This window comes from Aegilops tauschii, chromosome 3, assembly GCF_002575655.3.
Source record: "Aegilops tauschii subsp. strangulata cultivar AL8/78 chromosome 3, Aet v6.0, whole genome shotgun sequence".
NCBI lineage: Eukaryota > Viridiplantae > Streptophyta > Magnoliopsida > Poales > Poaceae > Aegilops > Aegilops tauschii.
In genome coordinates, this window is record NC_053037.3 from 607305110 (window position 1) to 607316603 (window position 11494).

An 11494-nucleotide genomic window follows, 5' to 3' on the forward strand; every position below is an offset into this window, starting at 1 on the left:
TAGCACACAAAGTGTTCCTCCGGTATTCAGGAGTTGCATAATCTCATAGTCATAGGAACATGTATAAGTCACGAAGAAAGCAATAGCAACATACTAAATGATCAAGTGCTAAGCTAACGGAATGGGTCAAGTCAATCACATCATTCTCTAATGATGTGATCCCGTTAATCAAATGACAACTCATGTCAATGGCTAGGAAACTTAACCATCTTTGATCAATGAGCTAGTCAAGTAGAGGCATACTAGTGACACTCTGTTTTGTCTATGTATTCACACATGTACTAAGTTTCCAGTTAATACAATTCTAGCATGAATAATAAACATTTATCATGAAATAAGGAAATAAATAATAACTTTATTATTGCCTCTAGGTCATATTGCCTTCAAAAACATATCATGGATTATTTTAATATTTAACTAAAATCCTTTAACAGTACAAAATTTGAACTCTAAAGAGTCCATTGCAGTAGTTGAACTGCTAAAATCAAGATTAGCTGATTAGGGACTAACTGATTTAATTTTGATGTAGATTCTCACATTAAAGTTTAGCTTCTGGCAATTGATGAAAAAATGTCTAGCAAATACAAACCCAATTTATATTGACCATACTAATCCGGCTTCAGTTCCTGAACCCCACTTGAGCATTCTGTTCTTATCAATTGTATAAGCTACCTTAACCTTTGCATTCCCCAATAGCTTTTAGTTAAGTGCATCTATACTTCCCCAATAGAAAAAATGAAAAAAGGAGACACACTACAGACAAAATAAAAACAAACGGATGTGGATAAACACTTAAAAAGACTAACTGTGATGCAGTAAGAGCAAAAGTCAAACACCTTTGGTTTCCCGCCGGTTACTCTGCCAGAAATCACATACTTGTTGATGCCAGTGAGTATCCAATCATACACAAGCACACAGAAATCAAAACCACTTGTGCGCTCTATGTGAACAGAGAGTTGCCACGGAAGCGGTCTGTGGATAGAAAGTTGCAGAGCAAAATTTGATGCAAATTTGCAAAATGCTTAATTTGATGAGAACTTAAGATGATGCAAATTTGCAGATTAAAACTTAAGCATAGCAGAGCATAATGGCAAAAATGTTGTAAAAAGATGAACACAGCCTGTGAATAGAACCTCAATTCAGTAAAGAGCAAAACATAAGCATATCAGCATAGCAAAATGTGAACACAAACTCATGGAGTAGCATCAGTTTAAGCATAGCATCAGCTCAAAAACAAGCCGTATGAACAGAAAGTTGCCATGGAAAAGCGGTATATTTATAGTGGCCGGATTAGAAATCATGGCGAATATGCCATGTGAACACAAGTTAAGTTGCAGTAATCTCAATTCAGAAAAACAGATTGGCACATACATGCTGATCATCTAATTTGCTAAAAAATTATGACACAAAGTAATGAAAATTGCCATCTCTAAGATACTAGGAAACTAACTACACACCATGAGTTTTGCCATGAGCAAGAAACATAGTGAAAGCTGCCATGTACTCCTACCTATTGTCCTTAGTTTAAGCAAACTAAAATGACATCAAACATGACCAAAAAAATATCACCAATGGCCACTAGGCGTCCATCAATAGCATCATTGATAGGAGCTGGGTTCCTACCGGGTCTAGCTCGTAGGTTGTAGGGGTGGAAAGGGGCTTGGCGTGGAGGCAGGCGAGGTCGCCGGCGCTGGGGCTCTGTCGCGCGAGAGAGAGAGAGGGTGCAGGAGGCGGCGGCTAGGGTTAGGTCTCCCGGCTCCCTTCAGGAAGCCGAGCAAATATGATTGCTTCTGCTTAACTTCAAACGAGTCCTTACCTGAGTTTATATAATCTCCAAATACGATAACTGGGCTAAGCCCCTAATAACGATAAGATAACTGGGCCGGGCCACTAACTGCCTGGGCTGTAGTATATGCCGGCCATAACATCTCTCCCCGCCCGCACAAACAGCTCGTCCTCGAGCTAGAAGGCGGGGAAGCGCTTGCGGAATTCCTCGAGGTGATCAACGGGTGCCAAACACCACTGCGTCAGCTGGGGCGGTAGGTCGCCGAGCCCAGCGGCGGCGGTGCCCTCCTCAATGTAGTCCGCAGCCTCCAGGTAGAAGAGTCGCGGGCAGACGTGGCCGGGCACGTAGGGCTCGTCACAGTTGAAGCACAACCCTTGGCGGCAACGCTCGAGTTGCTCGGCCGGGGTGAGCCGGCGAAACGGGCGCGCCCGGTCATGGTGAGGGGCGCCGCGGAAGCCCGAGCAGGCCGACCCTGCGCGAGAACTTCCGGCCAGGGTGGCGGCCCAGCGGCCTGGGGCGGTGATGCCTGCTGGATGGCCACCGCGCGGTTCTCGAACGCGCGGGTGTAGTACATGGCCGTTGATGTCTACTACTAAACCTTCTTCTTGTAGATGTTGTTGGGCCTCCAAGTGCAGAGGTTTGTAGGACAATAGAAAATTTCCCTCAAGTGGATGACCTAAGGTTTATCAATCCGTGGGAGGCGTAGGATGAAGATGGTCTCTCTCAAGCAACCCTGCAACCAAATAACAAAGAGTCTCTTGTGTCCCCAACACACCCAATACAATGGTAAATTGTATAGGTGCACTAGTTCGGCGAAGAGATGGTGATACAAGTGCAATATGGATGGTAGATATAGGTTTTTGTAATCTGAAAATATAAAAAGAGCAAGGTAACTAATGATAAAAGTGAGCGTAAACGGTATTGCAATGCTAGGAAACAAGGCCTAGGGTTCATACTTTCACTAGTGCAAGTTCTCTCAACATAATTGGATCATATAACTATCCCTCAACATGCAACAAAGAGTCACTCCAAAGTCACTAATAGCGGAGAACAAACGAAGAGATTATTGTAGGGTACGAAACCACCTCAAAGTTATTCTTTCGGATCGATCTATTCAAGAGTCCGTAGTAAAATAACACGAAGCTATTCTTTCTGTTCAATCTATCATAGAGTTCGTACTAGAATAACACCTTAAGACACAAATCAACCAAAACCCTAATGTCAAATAGATACTCCAATGTCACCTCAAGTATCTGTGGGTATGATTATACGATATGCATCACACAATCTCAGATTCATCTATTCAAACCAACACAAAGTACTTCAAAGAGTGCCCAAAGTTTCTACCGGAGAGTCAAGACGAAAACGTGTGCCAACCCCTATGCATAGGTTCATGGGCGGAACCCGCAAGTTGATCACCAAAACATTCATCAAGTGAATCACGTGATATCTCATTGTCACCACAGATAAGCACAGCAAGACATACATCAAGTGTTCTGAAATCCTTAAATACTCAATCCGATAAGATAACTTCAAAGGGAAAACTCAATCCATTACAAGAGAGTAGAGGGGGAGAAACATCATAAGATCCAACTATAATAGAAAAGCTCGCGATACATCAAGATCGTATCACCTCAAGAACACGAGAGAGAGAGAGAGAGATCAAACACATATCTACTGCTACATACCCTCAGCCCCGAGGGTGAACAACTCCCTCCTCGTCATGGAGAGCACCGGGATGATGAAGATGGCCACCGGTGAGGGATCCCCCCTCCGGCAGGATACCAGAACAGGGTCCCGATTGGTTTTTGGTGGCTACAGAGGCTTGCGGCGGCGGAACTCTCTATCTATTCTGTTCCCCGAAGGTTTTAGGGTATATGGGAATATATTGGCGAAAGAAGTCGGTAAGGGGAGCCATGAGGGGCCCACGATGGTGGAGGGCGCGCCCAGGGGGGTGGGTGCGCCCCCTGCCTCGTGCTCTCCTCGTTGATCCCCCGACGTGCACTCCAAGTCTCCCGTATTGCTTTCTTTCCAAAAATAACTTTTCCGAAGGTTTCATTACGTTTGGACTCCGTTTGATATTCCTTTTCTGTGAAAAACTGAAACAAGGGAAAAAACAGAAACTGGCACTGGGCTCTGGTTCAATAGGTTAGTCCCAAAAATAATATAAAAGTGCATAGTAAAGCCCATTAAACATCCGAGATGGATAATATAATAGCATGAATACTTCATAAATTATAGATACGTTGGAGACGTATCAGCTGTCTGGAGGTCCTGTGGCCCACACATCTCCACGTCCACGCGGATGTGGTCAGGTAGGCCGCCGACGAAGAGCTCAGCCCGCTGATGAGCCGAAACGCCGGGGGCGTGGCACGCCAGTGCCTGGAAGCGGTCGGCGAAGTCTAGCACTATGGTGAGGAATGGAAGGCGCCCGAGCTCCGCTAGACGGCTCCCGCGTATAGGCGGACCGAAGCGCAAGAGGCACAGATCGCGAATACGCTCACATGGTGGCATGCCGCCATCGTCCTGCTCGAGGGCGTAATACCACGTCTAGGCGGCGCCTCGTAGATGATAGGAGGCGATCCAGGTGGAGCCGGACGCGAGCGTGCGCTGCCCCCTGAAAAATTGGTCGCATTGGTTGAGCCAATTCAGGGGGTCGACGGTGCCATCGTAGGTCGCGAACTCCAGCTTGGAGAATCTCGGCGGTGGCTGGGCGTGGACGACAGGCGGGTATGTGTCATCCGCGCGGAACTGCGAGGGCGACTGCGCCGAGTGTGCGGGCTGTAGAGTACCGCCATGGGAAAGGGGCCCGTCCACACCGTCGTAGGGACCGGCGGCACCCGAGGACCCGGCGAACTGCATGGCCGGGGGCGGCGCCGGCGGTAACAGCACGTGCGCTTGTCTTAAGGCCATCGTGTAGACAGGCTCGATGGACCCGGCGAGCCAGGCCGGTAGTGGAGATGGCGACGGGGGATAACGGACCTGGTGGATGGGCACCTCGGGCGCCGTCGATGGAAGGCCCGGCCCCGAGATCGCCGGTGGCGGCGGCGGTGGCTGCTGCTGCTATGGCAGCGGCTTGATGGATGCGACGGAGGTCGCCGGTGGTGGCGGCTGCCACGGGAGCTGCTGCAGCCCCATGATGGTGGTGACGGGGGCGGGCGGCTGCAGCCCATAGTGCCCCGCGAGGAAGGTGCGATGCCCTGGACCGCCTGAGTCAGGTCCCGGAGTGCCGCCGTCATCTCCTCCGGGGTGAGCACGACGGGGGCGGGTGCGGGTGGCGTCTAGGCGGCGGAGGAGACCGGCCCGGTCAGGGATGGCGTGCTGGCCGCGGTGGTCATCGGCGACGAAGAGGCGATCGGCAGCGAAAGGGAGGGGGTGGGCGGTGGCATGGGCATGATCAAACCTGAGACACCTAATACCAGATTGATAGGAGCTGGGTTCCTACCGGGTCTAGCTCGTAGGCTGTAGGGGTCGAAGGGGGCTTGGCGTGGAGGAAGGCGAGGTCGCCGGCGCTGGGGCGCCGTCGCGCGAGAGAGAGAGGGCGCAGGAGGCGGCGGCGAGGGTTAGGTCTCCTGGCTCCCTTTAGGAAGCCGAGCAAATATGATTGCTTCTGCTTAACTTCAAACGAGTCCTTACATGAGTTTATATAATTTTCAAATACAATAACTGGGCTAAGCCCATAATAACGATAAAATAACTGGGCCAGGCCCCTAACTGCCTGGGCTGTAATATATGCCATGTAGTAGAACAATGGGGAGGTAAAAATGCTCACGGGGTGATTCGACGTCGCATATGACGAAGGCCATGGGCACCGCGCCATTGTCCTCCTCGTCTTCCTCTGCTCTGTGCCTCAAGCCGTCAAGGAGAAGGGCCTTGACGACATCTCCTCGGCCGTCTTCCAAGGCACGCAAATAATGTACTAATATAATTTGCCATGTGTTATTCTAGCATGAACAAGTAATAGGGTGGAGATGACAACTAGGGATGGACACTGAAAAACTGCATATCAAAATGCATCGCCCATTTCTGGATACTTCACTACAAGAATGTGATCAGGCATCCAAAGTCATTTAATTATTTTCCTTAGGGATGCACAACATATAATCTTCCTATTGACTTAAATAATCACATAATATACAATAGTGTGCTTCTCTCAAGAACATTTCAGAGCACAGCCATTGTCTACACTTTATAGAGCGCCTAAAGTGGCAACGTTGCATACTACATGGGCAGAAAAATGGCACAAATAGGGGATTGAAACAAACCTGGACTGCTCAATCAACAACAAAACAGTGAGAGGAACCGCTGATCACCATCTTCCCCGCCTTCATCGTTGACGCGTCCAACACAGTCTGCTACCGTGCCTCCGCGACACAGCCCCCGCCCCTAGCACGGCGAAGAATCAGCAGCAGCAGCAGCAGTAGCATGGGCCTCCTGTAGAAAGCGCAACGCGTCGCAACCAGCACGCCCGACGGGCGCGGAAAGATGCAGCCCCGTCGACGGGATTTCCGCAGCTTGCGGGAGCGGCCACGGAATGCGGCGACGACGAGCTGCCACATCGGATGTGAGGCAGTCTCATAGAGAGGGTCGAGCAGCCCGGGGCGGCGGCCTCTAATGGCGGCGCGGACGATCAGCTCGGCGACGGAGGACTCCGATGGCGTCGAGGACGGTCAGCTCGGTGACGGCAGCCTCGGATGGCGGCGAGGACGGACAGCTCGGCGACGGCGGGAAGGGCAAATGGAGGCTGCTCAGCCGCCGCCGCGCACTCGGCCTCCGCCCACGATGGCAGATCGAGCCGGGCAGCGCGGATCCGGAGCACACCGGCTGGTGCTTCACGTCAGCGAGTATCGCTGCGAGCTACCCGCGGTCGGCCTCCTCCTCACTCTTTGCTGGATCACGGGGTGTGTTAGAGGAATGGATAACAGGACCTCTCCTCGCCGCCAGAACCTCTCCTTCCCATCCTCTCGCCGGGTCTCGAGGTCGCCGGCCGGAGTGGGGAAGAGAGTGGGGAAAATGGATAGGGGAGTGGGGCTGTGTGCTGTGGGTGGGGAGTGGGATTCGTTGGTCACCACCGCTTCGGATTCCGAACTCTTGGCTCTGGATGACGGGGCGGGGATGAGCTTTAAGATCCGTGCATTTCGATCAAGTGGCTGTGGACGCGTTCAGGACGAGATGCAAAAATACAGGTCATTCCGGAGTTATTGATTCCGAAAGAAAAACGACCCAGACCTGACAGGCGCCACACAGGGGATAGACGGAAGCGAGCAAATAAACCGAAGAGAATAAATCTGAAAAAAAAACTCTTCATAGAGCCGGTCTGAATCGAATCCTGAATTCTCAATCCCTAAAATTAGCACGTTGTACTTGTCAATCCTAGCCAATCCCGTCTTCTCACCCCCATATCCAAATAAAAAAGCGGTTTAAGTAATAAATTTGAATTAAAGAGAAGAATCAATGGATTCATGATTAAACCCCTCCTACTTCTTGTATTTTTTTACAATTTTGGTTTAAGTGAGGGATCAAATATGTAGTCAACTTTATTTGATGGTAGCTTGGAGGATTAGAAATATGACTATTGCTTTCCAATTAGCTGTTTTGCATTAATTGCGACTTCCTCAGTCGGAAAAAGGTCAATCGCGAACGGGATGCTCACGTGTCATCTACATCTTCTTCCTCACTCTTTCTATCGCACGCCCGTGCAAACCCAAGAATATGCGAACAACATTGCTAACTTGTCGCACATAATAACTGTGTTACTTAGCAGTGGTTGGAGACTTGCCTCTCCATGAGCATGATGGAGGAAGAGATTAGCATGCTTTACACTGACGACATTCATGATGTACATGTCTATGCTCTTCAAGTGGGGAGAAGATGTGTGACAAGTGGACCCGCTTAGTCAGTGAGAGAAGTTATGATCCCACTAAGAATTGTCTGTTTGTCAGCGTCCCAAACCAATATAGATCATAGAAGGTCAGGATTGACCGGGATCGATAAGTATGAAGTGCTAATTTCAGGGATTTTTCAGGATTTAATTCAAACTGGCTCTACGAATTTAATGTTTTCTTAGACTTTTCTCTAAACCAAACAGTGCTATGATTTGTGCTAATCCGACAGTCACAAAAGATGGCCTGAAGCCAATTTAAAAACAGAAGACTGAAAATTACAAAAACTGTTCTTTTATACATGCGAACATTGACACGCGTTATGCTAACCACATAAAATTTAAAAAGCCCGTGGCAAACGCACGAGCGTTCCACTAATATGGTGATGTGCCCGTGTTCTTTCTCTCAGCGTTGACGCCCCGCTCGCCAATACCTACTACAAAAATAGTGCATTGCCTGGATTCGCGCTGACAGTGGGACTCCCCACGCTCTGGCTTTGGCTCTAGCTCTGGCATCACTACGGCCTGCCTGCGCCGCCGTCCACGCACACCCACGAGGTTCGCGCGGCCGCTGTTGACGGGCCACTTGCTGACAATGGTAGCTCGTAGTGGCTGGGCTGCCACCGGCGCGACCCCTTTCAAGGCGATGGGCGGTCCGGTCCAGACCTAGCTAGTCCGGTGGCTCTGCTTCATCACCCGATCGATCCGTGGGGGAGTGGGTAGGTATTATGAAAGGGTAAGGCCAACTCCACCGCGCGACCCCATCTTGTCCGGGTGCGTCCGTTTGGGTTAAAACGGACGAATAGCGCGGCCCAATGTGCGGCCCCAAACGGACAAATGTCTGGATTCCTTCCGTTTTCGATTTATCCCCGGCCCAAACTTGCGCTGAGTTTGGGGTGAAACGGACATCGCGCGGACGGGCTTGCCGCATGCCCTTGTCCCCCCCCCCCCCCCTCTCGTGGCCCGCCTGTCGGGGACACTATCATTCCCTTCGCTTCCAACGCTTCCACCCCCTCTCCCCGCCCGCGCCCGCCGCCCGCGCCGCCGCTATTCTCCGGCCGCCTCTTCACCGCGCAGCCCCCGGCCGTCTATACCAAACCACGTCTCAACATGGCTGCCACCACGCCCGCGCTTTCGCCGTAGTTTTGGCCGTCGATCGGAGGTCGTTTGGCCGTCGTCGTCGCAGCCGGCGGCAGAGGGGATACGACCGCCGGCGATGTACCACGGCGGCCGCGACAGCTTCCGTCGGGTGCTCCAGAGCGGCCAGTAGCCGGCCGCCAACCACCCCTGCTGCATCGAGGTGATCATCGCGGACTCTTTGCCACCACGACCGCAAGGTGTTCGACACTTTGCCCACAAAGGTATGGACAGTGGAGATGAGTTTTTCTTCCACCACTTCATTTGTTCATCGGACGATTCGTCGTCGGATGATGAAGATCTTGTGGTGGCTGCACTGGTCATTCACGACCACATTCAACGGCAGCTTCCTCGGTACAGGGGGTCACTCCCTGGCCGTGCTCCCAACCTGAACCGCAACAGGGAGAGAGGCCACGCCTTGCTCTATGCCGGTTACTTTGCGAACACCCCGCTCTTCAAGCCGGATAAATTTCGTCGCCGTTTTCGAATGGCAAGGCATGTGTTCAATCGTATTCGAGAGGGAGTGGTTGCTCATGACCCATACTTCGAGTGCAAGACGGATGCCCTCGGCAAGCTTGGATTCTCCTCTTACCAGAAATGCACCGCGGCCATCCGCATGCTTGCATATGGAATTCCAGGCGATCTGGTGGATGAGTATGTGCGTATGAGTGAGACAACATGTCTGATGTCAATGTACAAGTTCTGCCAGGCTGTGATCAAGGTGTTTGGCCCGGAGTACTTGAGGCAGCCAACTGCCGCTGATACAGAGAGATTGTTGGCGACCAACGCAGCTAGAGGCTTTCCAGGCATGCTTGGCAGCATAGATTGTATGCACTGGGAGTGGAAGAACTGTCCATTTGCTTGGCAGGGCCAGTACAAGGGGCATATCAAAGCGTGCACTTTCATATTAGAAGCGGTGGCTTCGCAGGATCTTTGGATATGGCATTCTTTCTTCGGCATGGCAGGTTCTCACAATGATATCAACGTGCTGCAGCGTTCTCCAGTCTTTGCAAGGCTTGCAGAAGGCCACTCCCCACCTGTCAACTTTGAGATCAACGACCACCAATACAACAAGGGATACTATCTAGCTGATGGTATATATCCTCAGTGGTCAACTTTTGTGAAGACAATCTCCAACCCCCAAGGTGAGAAGAGAAAGAGATTTGCCCAAATGCAAGAAAGTGCTAGAAAGGATGTGGAATGTGCTTTTGGTGTGCTTCAATCCCGGTGGGGTATCGTTCAAAACCCTGCACTGTCATGGGATGAAAGGAAGCTTTGAGAGGTGATGACTGCTTGTGTGATCATGCACAACATGATCGTTGAGGACGAGCGTGATGAGAGTATCTTCGACCAAGGATTTGATTATCAAGGTGAAAATGTTGAGCCCCTACACCAAGAACCGGTCACATTTGAACAGTTTGTGCAATTTCATCGTGAGCTGCGTGATTGGCACACTCATTTGGATCTTCAAAATGACTTGGTGGAGCACGTGTGGGATCACATTGGCAACCAATAGATGCATTGGTTCATTTTATGTTCATTCAAGACAATTTCGATTTGGTTGTAAAACTATTTTATTAGAGACAATTTCGATTGGGTTGTAAAACTATTTTTATTTTTAGACAATTAATATTTGGACGTGCAAACTTGTTTTGATTTGAAAATATGGGCATTTTTGGCCCTGGCGGACAGGATGGGGCAAACGGATGCGGCCGCGCACTGGGCACACGGCCACCGCATCCCAGGACAGGCCGGATGCGACCCCATTTCCCTACCCAAACGGACCGATTCCGGGCAAAGCGGATGTTCGTTTAGGGTCGCGCGGTGGAGTTGGCCTAAGTGTGTATGGACACCATGCATGTGATATGGGGCGATATGATGCGCGTACACATGGGAGCGAAATATGGTCTTCGTTTTAGCCAGCTTGATGTTGCATCCAGAAACGTAATTTCCATAGCAATTAAGCCCTCCTCCTCGAAACAAGCTTGCGCCACGCTATATGAATATAGCAAACATCCGACAGAGCCAACGGTAGGTGCAAGGGCGGCAGCTGCACAATCATGCCCAAAAGAAAAAAGGAAAAAAATACAAAAGAAACAAATGCCGACAACGGCGGATCAGCAGAAACGATGAAGCCCCGCGACCGTTGTGCTCACCGATGACCTCTGACCATGCTCCTTGACTCCGAAGGGCCGGTACGAAACAACACCTTCAAGAAGGGACGCAACGATGACGACGCTTTGCAAAGGGTTTCCCCTGTTACACGGCGAGGAGAAAGGAAGGGTAACACCCGACGCGCTTCACCATCATCTCGGGGGGGGGGGGGGGGGGGGGGACGAATGGGAAGGGGGCCGCGCACCGCCCCGGCCTTCTACCGGGGAGACGGCGCGAGGACGGGGCCAGGAGCGTGCTTGACAAATGACCATCCGCTCATAGATACATCGCACTAGAAACACCAATATTAAGTGTAGGATGGATCTTATGCTAACTTTCTATATCAGTAGAATCTTTTTTTCTTAGGAGATATTATTTGAGTGCTCTGCTCATCATGCCATTAACAGTTGTAAATATATATGATAATTATTTATACATTGCACCTAAGTAAATATATTACTCCCTGTCATGACACTTTCTTTTGGATTAGAGGGAGTATTCTCTTTACTTTATCTCTCTCATCTTATCCGGAATAT

At 50.5% G+C, this 11494-nt stretch overlaps 1 long non-coding RNA gene and 1 pseudogene across 1 annotated transcript; one reads left to right on the top strand and one right to left on the bottom strand.

Annotated features, from left to right (window-relative positions):
* Window positions 1-3271: 3271 nt before the first annotated feature.
* LOC141042547 (uncharacterized) lies at window positions 3272-6884 on the bottom strand. The gene is made up of 2 exons (XR_012205741.1): window positions 6052-6884; window positions 3272-5705 (listed from the first exon to the last, which is right to left on the bottom strand). It is a non-coding gene; the product is annotated as an uncharacterized lncRNA (long non-coding RNA).
* A 2295-nt stretch (window positions 6885-9179) lies between these two features.
* LOC120976110 (protein ANTAGONIST OF LIKE HETEROCHROMATIN PROTEIN 1-like) lies at window positions 9180-10926 on the top strand (annotated as a pseudogene).
* Window positions 10927-11494: the final 568 nt, after the last annotated feature.